Below are 13,789 nucleotides of genomic sequence, written 5' to 3'. Positions count from 1 at the left end.
CTGCAGCAGTTCTACAACCACCTCGATCGAGTGTGAGATCCCCGCTGTGCCACCATCAGATCCCATTGCCAGAAGATCAGACCTCCATGTCATGGAATTCAATACCTGCAGCAGTTCTACAACCACCTCGAAAGAGTGTGAGATCCCCGCTGTACCACCATCAGATCTCATCGCCAGAAGATCAGACCTCCATGTCATGGAATTCAATACCTGCAGCAGTTCTACAACCACCTCGAAAGAGTGTGAGATCCCCGCTGTCCCACCATCAGATCCCATCGCCAGAAGATCATACCTCCATGTCGTGGAATTCAATACCTGCAGCAGTTCTACAACCACCTCGATCGAGTGTGAGATCCCCGCTGTGCCACCATCAGATCCCATCGCCAGAAGATCAGACCTCCATGTCGTGGAATGCAATACCTGCAGCAGTTCTACAACCACCACGTAAGTTTCTTCATTAAAATTTCCTTTGCACAATGTAACATCGCCAATGATGGTGTACTGAGGGTTAGATCAGGAACATGAGCACCAGGTCAGTGTGTAAGAGGGGTTCCGTGATTGGCTGGATGTTGGCGCCAAAGCATGGCTTCCTGTCCCACTCTTGTCCTTTTGCTAGAACACTATCCACATTCCGCCATATTGTGCCCTCTCCATGCCTGAGGCCTGCACGTGACATTCCCGGCCATTGACCTTTATATCCCAAGGAAGGAATGCCCACACAAGTGATTAGATTTTCTGCACTTTACTGATGGAATTCAGGGAATGGTATAAGTTACATCAAGTCATCACCTCAACATACATTCCAGAGTCACTTGACAAAACCTAGTTATTCGCATTTAGTGGGCGCTCCACAGTAGTCATATGTGGAAGCATATACAGCACTTTAAGCAGCCATCTCCCTCTAACAGTCTCTCCTTCCACCCGGGGACATTACTACTCACTGGAATGAGATCTCTGCAGTCACCTCCTCCATAGGTATATCTCTCTTGGGACCATCCAGGAGAATAGCCTCACTCAGGGAACTCTTGGCTTGGCCTAATAGGCCTTTTGCAATCCACTCTAGCCCCCACCTCCATAAGGGTCAGAAGGTCTACAGCCGGCTATCCTGGGTGCAAGTCTACTCTTCCCTGGCCTCCTGCCCTATCCACAGCCTTCATGTGCTGGTTATGTCTATGCTGGTGTGGGGTGCTTGGCTCCCATGTCCCAAGTGCATGGGCTCCTCCCATCCTAGCTTATAACTTGGCCCTGACTCACCCATGACATCACAACAGGAGGGCTCTAAAAGGGGCCTAGCACCCGATGACACTACTCTGGCACTGAGCCACCTAGTGGCAGACCAGCTAGGGCATGTTGGATCTCTGCAGAGAGACCAACTCTTGCACCTCATTATGGACATCCTGTCTGAATAGTCTACAGTTGTTTTAAAACAATGGAACAGAACCTTCTGTTTTATTGTAGATTTATCTTATTTTGTGTCTTACAAAGTAAACATATCCCTGTTGGAAGGGTTCTCATGTATTGTCACATCCTGTGTTGTCAAATCCATATATGGGCATTTGCTGTGTGGAGCCCACAACCTGTGACCTCACTTCCCATGGAGGAGGTCACACCCTGTGACCTCACTTCCCATGGAGGAGGTCACATGCTGTGTCCTGGCTTCCCATGGAGGAGGTCACGTGCTGTGTCCTGACTTCCCATGGAGGAGGTCACATGCTGTGTCCTGACTTCCCGTGGAGGAGGTCACATGCTGTGACATCACTTCCTATGGGAGGAGGTCACATGCTGTGTCCTGACTTCCCATGGAGGAGGTCACATGCTGTGTCCTGACTTCCCATGGAGGAGGTCACATGCTGTGTCCTGACTTCCCATGGAGGAGGTCACATGCTGTGACATCACTTCCCATGGAGGAGGTCACATGCTGTGTCCTGGCTTCCCATGGAGGAGGTCACATGCTGTGTCATCACTTCCTATGGGAGGAGGTCACATGCTGTGTCCTGACTTCCCATGGAGGAGGTCACATGCTGTGACATCACTTCCTATGGGAGGAGGTCACATGCTGTGTCCTGGCTTCCCATGGAGGAGGTCACATGCTGTGTCCTGACTTCCCATGGAGGAGGTCACATGCTGTGACATCACTTCCCATGGAGGAGGTCACATGCTGTGACATCACTTCCTATGGAGGAGGTCACATGCTGTGTCCTGGCTTCCCATGGAGGAGGTCACATGCTGCAGCCAATCACCGCCTGTTGGTGAGATCTTTTGATATAATAAAAAGGAGCCGTGAGGCTCTCGGCGACCAGTGATTGCTGGGATGCTGAGCTGAGAACTTACAGTCTGGTGATGTCTCTTGACTTGAATGAATGGGAAATCGAATGAATGGTAAAATAATTTTGGTTTAAGTTCCAATTCTTACATTAAGACGAAATCTGTGCTTATTAGCACAGGCAAAATGGCGGTGTGCTCTGCATACAACCTATTTTGCCATGTCAAAGACATTGAACACCTTCTGTTTCGATGCGCCTGGAATACAATTGGCTGAATGAAACAAATTAGATCTACAATACACTGAATTGTATTCATGGGCGATGCGGGGAAAATGTCACATATGAACATGAATGTATAATCCATGTACACTGCGCCATTTTATTTCCTTTCTGGTCTTACTGATCTCTTTTTTTTCCTCTTACAGTGCTGATTGTGACTATAAGTCAGCCTCACAGAGGGGCCATGATGACCATGATGACCATGACTACTTCGACGTACAAGCTGATTGGAGAATTCTCGCCATGGACCCCAGAATCAGGAATATACCCCGTCTGGATGAGGTAAGTGTCCTCAACGCTTCTTACATGGCTGAAAAGACTCACCTCTGTCTGGTTCAGTCTTTAAATGACAGTAATGCCGCGTACAGACGGTCGTTTTATGCGATGTAAAAAAACGACGTTTTCTGTGAAGTAAAAAACGACGTTTTTGAAACTTCAATTTTCAAAAACAATGTTGCCTACACACCATCGTTTTTTCACAATGCTCTAGCAAAGCGAGGTTACGTTTCACCACGTTTTTCCATTGAAGCTCGCTTCATAACTAGCTTCTGGGCATGCGCGGGTGTAAAAACGTCGTTTGAAACGTTGTTTTTTGCTACACACGGTCAATTTCTGTGAAGTAAAAAATGACGTTTTGAAAAACGACACATAAAATTGAAGCATGCTTCAATTTTTTTGGGTCGTTTTTCAGAAGACATAAAACAACGTTTTCTCCCACACACAAGGTCAATTAAATTGACGTTTTTAAAAACCTCGTTTTTTTAACATCGCATAAAACGACCGTCTGTACGCGGCATAACAGTTTGTTCCAGAGGAAGGCGAATAACAGTTTTGTCTCATAAAGACAGACAGATTCCTCTGTGACCTCACACAGGCAGTTGGCGCAATTCCCCTGGATCAAACTGTTTCCTCTTCAGCTTAATCAGTGAAGCAATGGGAGAAACACCAAAACTTCTACCAACCAATCAGAAATCATCTATTGCTTCGCCTGCTTTAAACTGAAGGACGTTATGTCATCCTGGAGCTTCTATGATAATCAATATGACTTCTTTTCTTCTTTTTCTGTCTTTAGTTTTGGATTGAGTGTGAGATTCCCGATGCCAACTGAGCGGGCATCACATCGATGGCTGTGATACGGAATCCCGATTCAGAAGATCCTGAGAACATCGAGGACCAACCATCAGACACCTATTTCTTTTGTTTATTGGAGTGTGTTTATATAAGAGTGTGTTTATATAAGAGTGTGTTTTTAAGAGTGTGTATTTAAAAGTGTGTATTTAAAAGTGTGTATTTAGGAGGGAATGTGGGTGGGGGTGGGTGGGTATGACAGGGGGTTAGGGTTATGGTTGGGGTAGTATGTACAGGAGAGGAGTGTGGGGGGTATAAAGGGGGTAGTAAGTACAGGAGAGGAGTGGGGGGTATGACAGGGGGTTAGGGGCAGTATGTAAAGGAGGGCAGTGTGGGGGGTAAGACAGGGGGTTAGGGGTAGTATGTAAAGGAGAGGAGTGTGGGGGGTATGACAGGGGGATGGGGTTAGGGGTAGTATGTAAAGGAGAAGAGTGTTGGGGGTATAAAGGGGTTAGTATGTACAGGAGAAGAGTGTGGGGGGTATAAAGGGGGTAGTATGTCCAGGAGAGGAGTGTGGGGGGTATAAAGGGGGTAGTATGTACAGGAGAGGAGTGGGGGGTATGACAGGGGGTTAGGGGCAGTATGTAAAGGAGGGGAGTGTGGGGGGTATAACAGGGGGATAGGGTTAGGGGTAGTATGGAGCGGAGTGTGGGGGGTATAACAGGGGAATAGGGTTATGGGTAGTATGGAGAGGAGTGTGGGGGGGTATAACAGGGGGATAGGGTTAGGGGTAGTATGGGGAGGAGTGTGGGGGGGGGTATAACAGGGGGATAGGGTTAGGGGTAGTATGGAGAGGAGTGTGGGGGGTATAACAGGGGGATAGGGTTAGGGGTAGTATGGAGAGGAGTGTGGGGGGTATAACAGGGGGATAGGGTTAGGGGTATTATGGAGAGGAGTGTGGGGGGTATAACAGGGGGATAGGGTTAGGGGAAGTATGGAGAGGAGTGTGGGGGGGTATAACAGGGGGATAGGGTTAGGGGTAGTATGGAGAGGAGTGTGGGGGGGTATAACGGGGGATAGGGTTAGGGGTAGTATGGAGAGGAGTGTGGGGGGTATAACAGGGGGATAGGCTTAGGGGTAGTATGGAGAGGAGTGTGGGGGGTATAACAGGGGGATAGGCTTAGGGGTAGTATGGAGAGGAGTGTGGGGGGTATAACAGGGGGATAGGGCTAGGGGTAGTATGGAGAGGAGTGGGGGGGGGTATAACAGGGGGATAGGGTTAGGGGTAATATGGAGAGGAGTGTGGGGCGTATAACAGGGGGATAGGGTTAGGGGTAGTATGGAGAGGAGTGTGGGGGGGTATAACAGGGGGATAGGGTTAGGGATAGTATGGAGAGGAGTGTGGGGGGTTTAACAGGGGGATAGGGTTAGGGGTAGTATGGAGAGGAGTGTGGGGGGTATAACAGGGGGATAGGGTTAGGGGTAGTATGGAGAGGAGTGTGGGGGGTATAACAGGGGGATAGGGTTAGGGGTAGTATGGAGAGGAGTGTGGGGGGGTATAACAGGGGGATAGGGTAATGGGTAATATGGAGAGGAGTGTGGGGGGTATAACAGGGGGATAGGGTTAGGGGTAGTATGGAGAGGAGTGTGGGGGGGTATAACAGGGGGATAGGGTTAGGGATAGTATGGAGAGGAGTGTGGGGGGTATAACAGGGGGATAGGGTTAGGGGTAGTATGGAGAGGAGTGTGGGGGGTATAACAGGGGGATAGGGTTAGGGGTAGTATGGAGAGGAGTGTGGGGGGTATAACAGGGGGATAGGGTTAGGGGTAGTATGGAGAGGAGTGTGGGGGAGTATAACAGGGGGATAGGGTTAGGGGTAGTATGGAGAGGAGTGTGGGGGGGTATAACAGGGGGATAGGGTTAGGGGTAGTATGGAGAGGAGTGTGGGGGGTATAACAGGGGGATAGGGTTAGGGGTAGTATGGAGAGGAGTGTGGGGGGTATAACAGGGGGATAGGGTTAGGGGTAGTATGGAGAGGAGTGTGGGGGGGTATAACAGGGGGTTAGGGGTAGTATGGAGAGGAGTGTGGGGGGTATAACAGGGGGATAGGGTTAGGGGTAGTATGGAGAGGAGTGGGGGGGGTATAACAGGGGGATAGGGTTAGGGGTAATATGGAGAGGAGTGTGGGGGGTATAACAGGGGGATAGGGTTAGGGGTAGTATGGAGAGGAGTGTGGGGGGTATAACAGGGGGATAGGGTTAGGGGTAGTATAGAGAGGAGTGTGGGGGGTATAACAGGGGGATAGGGTTAGGGGTAGTATGGAGAGGAGTGTGGGGGGTATAACAGGGGGATAAGGCTAGGGGTAGTATGGAGAGGAGTGGGGGGGGGGGGTATAACAGGGGGATAGGGTTAGGGGTAATATGGAGAGGAGTGTGGGGGGTATAACAGTGGGATAGGGTTAGGGGTAGTATGGAGAGGAGTGTGGGGGGGTATAACAGGGGGATAGGGTTAGGGATAGTATGGAGAGGAGTGTGGGGGGTATAACAGGGGGATAGGGTTAGGGGTAGTATGGAGAGGAGTGTGGGGGGTATAACAGGGGGATAGGGTTAGGGGTAATATGGAGAGGAGTGTGGGGGGTATAACAGGGGGATAGGGTTAGGGGTAGTATGGAGAGGAGTGTGGGGGGTATAACAGGGGGATAGGGTTAGGGGTAGTATGGAGAGGAGTGTGGGGGGTATAACAGGGGGATAGGGTTAGGGGTAGTATGGAGAGGAGTGTGGGGGGTATAACAGGGGGATAGGGTTAGGGGTAGTATGGAGAGGAGTGTGGGGGGTATAACAGGGGGATAGGGTTAGGGGTAGTATGGAGAGGAGTGTGGGGGGGTATAACAGGGGGATAGGGTTAGGGGTAGTATGGAGAGGAGTGTGGGGGGTATAACAGGGGGATAGGGTTAGGGGTAGTATGGAGAGGAGTGTGGGGGGTATAACAGGGGGATAGGGTTAGGGGTAGTATGGAGAGGAGTGTGGGGGGTATAACAGGGGGATAGGGTTAGGGGTAGTATGGAGAGGAGTGTGGGGGGTATGACTGGGGGGTAATACCACTTTTTTCTCTCTTTCCTTCTATCCAGGGGCGTTGCTAGGTGCCAAAAAGACCAGGAGCTTCAGCCTGCAAGCCAATCTGGCACCTGAGATGGGGGGCGGGACACTGCGGTCGGCGGAGTGGCGCAGGGTGACCTACCTGACACACACACCCAGACCTACGTGAGTGTGTGTGTCAGTACACACACACTGACATAACCTGCATACACTGACCTGACCAGACCACACTACACTACACTGACCAGACCACACTACACTACACTGACCAGACCACACTACACTACACTGACCAGACCACACTACACTACACTGACCAGACCACACTACACTGACCAGACCACACTACACTGACCAGACCACACTACACTACACTGACCAGACCACACTACACTACACTGACCAGACCACACTACACTGACCAGACCACACTACACTACACTGACCAGACTACACTACACTGACCACACCACACTACACTACACTGACCACACCACACTACACTACACTGACCAGACCACACCACACTACACTACACTGACCAGACCGCACTACACTACACTGACCAGACCGCACTACACTACACTGACCAGACCGCACTACACTACACAGACCAGACCACACTACACTACACTGACCAGACCACACTACACTACACTGACCAGACGACACTACACTGACCACACCACACTACACTACACCGACCAGACCACACTACACTACACTGACCAGACCACACTACACTGACCACACCACACTACACTACACCGACCAGACCACACTACACTACACTGACCAGACCACACTACACTACACTACACTGACCAGACGACACTACACTGACCACACCACACTACACTACACCGACCAGACCACACTACACTACACTGACCACACCACACTTCACTACACTGACCAGACCACATTACACTACACTGACCAGACCGCACTACACTACACTGACCAGACCACACTACACTACACTGACCAGACAGCACTACACTACACTGACCAGACTACACTACACTACACTGACCAGACTACACTACACTGACCAGACCACACTACACTGACCAGACTACACTACACTGACCAGACCACACTACACTACACTGACCACACTACACTACACTGACCAGATCACACTACACTACACTGACCACACTACACTACACTGACCAGACCACACTACACTACACTGACCAGACCGCACTACACTACACTGACCAGACCGCACTACACTGACCAGATGACACTACACTACACTGACCAGACCACACTACACTACACTGACCACACCACACTTCACTACACTGACCAGACCACATTACACTACACTGACCAGACCACACTACACTACACTGACCAGACTACACTACACTACACTGACCAGACCACACTACACTGACCAGACAACACTACACTACACTGACCACACTACACTACACTGACCAGATCACACTACACTACACTGACCAGACTACACTACACTGACCAGACCACACTACACTAACCAGACCACACTACACTGACCAGACCACACTACACTACACTGACCAAACCACACTACACTACACTGACCAAACCACACTACACTACACTGACCAGACCACACTACACTGACCAGACCACACCACACTACACTGACCAGACCACACTACACTACACTGACCAGACCACACCACACTACACTGACCAGTAGTCTAGTCAGTGTAGTGTAGTGTGGTCTGGTCAGTGTAGTGTGGTCTGGTCAGTGTAGTGTAGTGTGGTCTGGTCAGTGTAGTGTAGTGTGGTCTGGTCAGTGTAGTGTAGTCTGGTCAGTGTAGTGTAGTGTGGTCTGGTCAGTGTAGTGTGGTCTGGTCAGTGTAGTGTAGTGTGGTCTGGTCAGTGTAGTGTAGTCTGGTCAGTGTAGTGTAGTGTGGTCTGGTCAGTGTAGTGTAGTCTGGTCAGTGTAGTGTAGTGTGGTCTGGTCAGTGTAGTGTAGTGTGGACTACACTGACCAGACCACACTACACTAACCAGACCACACTACACTGACCAGACCACACTACACTACACTGACCAGACCACACTACACTACACTGACCAAACCACACTACACTACACTGACCAGACTACACTACACTGACCAAACCACACTACACTACACTGACCAGACCACACTACACTGACCAAACTACACTACACTGACCAGACCACACTACACTGACCAGACCACACCACACTACACTGACCAGACCACACCACACTACACTGACCAGACTACACTACACTGACCAGACCACACCACACTACACTGACCAGTAGTTTAGTCAGTGTAGTGTAGTGTGGTCTGGTCAGTGTAGTGTGGTCTGGTCAGTGTAGTGTAGTCTGGTCAGTGTAGTGTGGTCTGGTCAGTGTAGTGTAGTGTGGTCTGGTCAGTGTAGTGTAGTCTGGTCAGTGTAGTGTAGTCTGGTCAGTGTAGTGTAGTGTGGTCTGGTCAGTGTAGTGTGGTCTGGTCAGTGTAGTGTAGTCTGGTCAGTGTAGTGTGGTCTGGTCAGTGTAGTGTAGTGTGGTCTGGTCAGTGTAGTGTAGTCTGGTCAGTGTAGTGTGGTCTGGTCAGTGTAGTGTAGTGTGGTCTGGTCAGTGTAGTGTAGTCTGGTCAGTGTAGTGTAGTGTAGTCTGGTCAGTGTAGTGTAGTGTGGTCTGGTCAGTGTAATGTAGTGTGGTCTGGTCAGTGTAGTGTAGTGTGGTTTGGTCAGTGTAGTGTAGTGTGGTCTGGTCAGGTCAGTGTATGCAGGTTATGTCAGTGTGTGTGTACTGACACACACACTCACGTAGGTCTGGGGAGGTGTGTCAGGTAGGTCACCCTGCGCCACTCCGCCGACCGCAGTGTCCCCCCCCCCGTCCCCGGTGCCAGATTGGCTTGCGGGCTGAAGCCCCTGGTCTTTTTGGCACCTAGCAACGCCCCTGGCTAGAAGGAAAGAGAGAAAAAGAAAGATAGAAGGAAAGAGAGAAACAAGGGATAGAAGGAAAGAGAGAAAAAAGTGTGGGGGTGGTATTACCAGTGTAGAGTAGTATACTGTAATGTTACTTTGTTTTAATGTTAACCATCATTTGCTTAGCAGGTACGCCATTCAGTTGCAGCGCGGATTTATTTAGCGTGACAGCAACAGCGTTTGCTCTCACGATATATAAAGCCGCGACTCCAGCGCTGTAGGAGGTGATTTCACCACCACAGTTAAAAAAAGAGCATATATGCCGAAGCATGGGGGCATTAGGGGCGGAGGAGCGATTTTGCTCCTAATGCCGCGTACATGCGGTCGACATTCCTGCGGAGGCTTGCCCATGGAAAAGTCTGACTGTGTGTGTACGCGGCATAGAAAAGTCAGACCGTATGTACGCGGCATAGAAAAGTCTGACCGTGTGTACACGGCATAACTTTTTGCGGGAGGATGCCCCCATGCTTCGGCATATATTTATTTTCGGCACAGGTTGCGTAAAATTTTTTTATTTTTTACTATGTTTTTTTTTTGGTATTTGCTTTGCAGGTATGGTATGATCTTACTGTTATACTGTAATGTTACTTTGTTTTAATGTTAACCATGATTTGCTTAGCAGGTACGCCATTCAGTTGCAGCGCGGATTTATTTAGCTTGACAGCAACAGCGTTTGCTCTCACGATATATAAAGCCGCGACTCCAACGCTGTAGGAGGTGATTTCACCACCATAGTTAAAAAAAGAGCATATATGCCGAAGCATGGGGGCATTAGGAGCGGAGGAGCGATTTTGCTCCTAATGCCGCGTATATACGTTCGACATTCCTACGGAGGCTTGCCCGTGGAAAAGTCTGACCGTGTGTACGCGGCATAACTTTTTTGTGGGAGGATGCCCCCATGCTTCGGCATATATATATTTTAGGCACAGGTTGCGTTAAAATTTTTTTTATTTTTTACTATGTTTGTTTTTGGTATTTGCTTTGCAGGTATGGTATGACCTTACTGTTATACTGTAATGTTACTTTGTTTTAATGTTAACCATCATTTGCTTAGCAGGTACGCCATTCAGTTGCAGCGCAGATTTGTTTAGCGTGACAGCAACAGCGTTTGCTCTCACGATATATAAAGCCGCGACTCCAACGCTGTAGGAGGTGATTTCACCACCACAGTTAAAAAAAGAGCATATATGCTGAAGCATGGGGGCATTAGGGGCGGAGGAGCGATTTTGCTCCTAATGCCGCGTATATACGTTCGACATTCCTACGGAGGCTTGCCCGTGGAAAAGTCTGACCGTGTGTACGCGGCATAGAAAAGTCCGACCGTGTGTACGCGGCATTGAAAAGTCCGACCGTGTGTACGCGACATAACTTTTTTGCGGGAGGATGCCCCCATGCTTCGGCATATATATATTTTCGGCACAGGTTGCGGTAAATTTTTTTTTTTTTTTTTTACTATGTTTTTTTTTTGGTATTTGCTTTGCAGGTATGGTATGATCTTACTGTTATACTGTAATGTTACTTTGTTTTAATGTTAACCATCATTTGCTTAGCAGGTACGCCATTCAGTTGCAGCGCAGATTTATTTAGCGTGACAGTAACAGCGTTTGCTCTCACGATATATAAAGCCGCGACTCAAATGCTGTAGGCGGTGATTTCACCACCACAGTTAAAAAAAGAGCATATATGCCGAAGCATGGGGGCATTAGGGGCGGAGGAGCGATTTTGCTCCTAATGCCGCGTACATACGGTTGACATTCCTATGGAGGCTTTCCCGTGGAAAAGTCTGACCGTGTGTACGCGGCATAGAAAAGTCCGACCGTGTGTACGCGGCATAGAAAAGTCTGACCGTGTGTACGCGACATAACTTTTTTGCGGGAGGATGCCCCATGCTTCGGCATATATAAATGGTGCATGTATGCCCATCATTAGAAGTGGGTGGATGAAGGGAGGTATTCTAATGGTGGGCATACCCACCGATCAATCTTTTTTTCGTTCAGCCAACAGGCTGCATGAAAAAAAGATTACAATACATGTCCAACAAGAACCATCAACGTACTGGTATGTTGCTGGACTTTAATGGTTATACCAGAATGATGCCTGCGGGTTTAGGCATCATCTTGGTATCATTCTTTTCAGCCAGCGGTCGGCTTTCATGTAAAAGCAGTCCTAGTGGCTAACTAGCCTCTAGACTGCTTTTACATTCAGTGGGAGGGAATGTCCCCCCCCGGATATAAACAGCGCCATTGGGAAATTGGGAAAGCATTTTATCACACCGATCTTGGTGTGGTCAGATGCTTTGAGGGCAGAGGAAAGATCTAGGGTCTAATAGACCCCATTTTTTTTTAAAAAGAGTACCTGTCACTAACTATTGCTATCATAAGGGATATTTAAATTCCCTGAGATAACAATAAAAATGGTAAAAAATAAATAAAATGGAAGGAACAGTTTACAAATAAAAAAAGCGAAATAAATATAAAAAAATAAAAAATAAATAAAAAAGCATCCCTGTCCCCCCTGCTCTTGCACAAAGGCGAACGCAAGCGTCGGTCTGGAGTCATATGTAAACAGCAATTGTACCATGCATGTGAGGTATCACCGCGAAGGGCAGATCGAGGGCAGTCATTTTAGCAGTAGACCTCCTCTGTAAATCTAATTTGGTAACCTGTAAAGGCTTTTAAAGGCTTTTAAAAATGTATGTAGTTTGTCGCCACTGCGCGTTCGTGCGCAATTTTAAAGTATGTCGTGTTTGGTATCCATGTACTCGGCCTAAGATCATCTTTTTTATTTCATCAATAATTTGGGCAATACAGTGTGTTTTAGTGCTTTAAAATAAAAAAGTGTATTTTCCCCCCAAAAATGCGTTTGAAAAATTGCTGCGCAAATACTGTGTGGAAAAAAAATGCAACACCCACCATTTTAATCTGTAGGGCCTTTGCTTTAAAAAAATATATAATTTTTGGGGGTTCAACTTAACTTTCTTGACTGGGGGGTAATACCACCCCCACACTTTTTTTCTCTCTTTCTTTCTATCTATCCTCTTTTTCTCTCTTTCCTTATATCCCCTTTTTTCTCTCTTTCTTTCTATCTCTCTTTTCTCCCTTTCTTTCTTTCTATCTCTCTTTTTCTCTCTCTCTCTCTTTATGTGAAGTTCCACATTAAGATGGGCAGCACAGAGGCTTAGTGATTAGCACTTCTGCCTTGCAGCACTGGGGTCCTCGGTTCTAATCCTGACCAGGACACTATCTGCATGGAGTTTGCATGTTCTCCCTGTGCCTTGCTTGGGTTTCCTCCGGTTTCCTCCCACATAAATAAAGACGTGCTAACTTTTTGCGTTGGTGGTGTAGTGGTTAGCATAGCTGCTTTCCAAGCAGATGACCCGGGTTCGATTCCCGGCCAACGCAGTCGCCAAGATGGCTTTCTCACCCGCTAAGAGTCCCCAGAGACTAGGATTAAATGTTGAGTAGTGATTAGCGATGGAATAAAATGTAAACTGAAACGAATGAAGTGAATGTCGTATGTTTGTATGGATTTTATTACACAGCTTTGATTAGATTTCTTGCAGGTAGGTGTGATTGTTCTGTATTCTCATTGTCGGCCAGCAGGTGGAGCACTCGGCTCCTGTTCAGGTATTTTCTAGGCTCTCCTTCACAGCTTGGCTGAAGAAAGGCCGGCTATGTACTATATACAGGGGAGGGGGGTAAATAACGATCGTCTCCCCTGCAGATTGTGTAGATTTCCCCCTTACATAGAAATGAAGGGTCTATCATTTTTATCATAGGTATATTTTATATTAGAGAGACAGAATATCAACCAAAAATCCAGGAAAATCACATGAAACAAATGTTATAAATGGAGTAAAATAAGTATTTGATCCCCGACCAACCAACAATAATTCTCCCCCCACAGACTGGCTACAGGGGGCGCTCATGGGGTATATATATATATGGAGTATATAGAGAGTGTATATAGTATATATGGGGTGTATATATGGAGTTTACACAGACTGACTACAGGGGGCGCTCATGTGGTACAGGAAGGGTTCTGGTCGTCCCAAACCTCTTCCATTTAAGGATTATTGAGGCCACTGAGCTCTTAGGAACCGTG

At 48.1% G+C, this 13,789-nt stretch overlaps 1 non-coding gene across 1 annotated transcript; it reads left to right on the top strand.

Annotated features, from left to right (window-relative positions):
- Nucleotides 1-13,014: 13,014 nt before the first annotated feature.
- Nucleotides 13,015-13,086, top strand: TRNAG-UCC. The gene has a single exon. It is a non-coding gene; the product is annotated as a tRNA-Gly (tRNA).
- Nucleotides 13,087-13,789: the final 703 nt, after the last annotated feature.

Source organism: Rana temporaria, chromosome 4 (assembly GCF_905171775.1).
Source record: "Rana temporaria chromosome 4, aRanTem1.1, whole genome shotgun sequence".
NCBI classification, from domain to species: domain Eukaryota; kingdom Metazoa; phylum Chordata; class Amphibia; order Anura; family Ranidae; genus Rana; species Rana temporaria.
The sequence above is the reverse complement of the archived record's forward strand: the minus strand, read 5'-3'. Positions and strand labels throughout refer to the sequence as shown.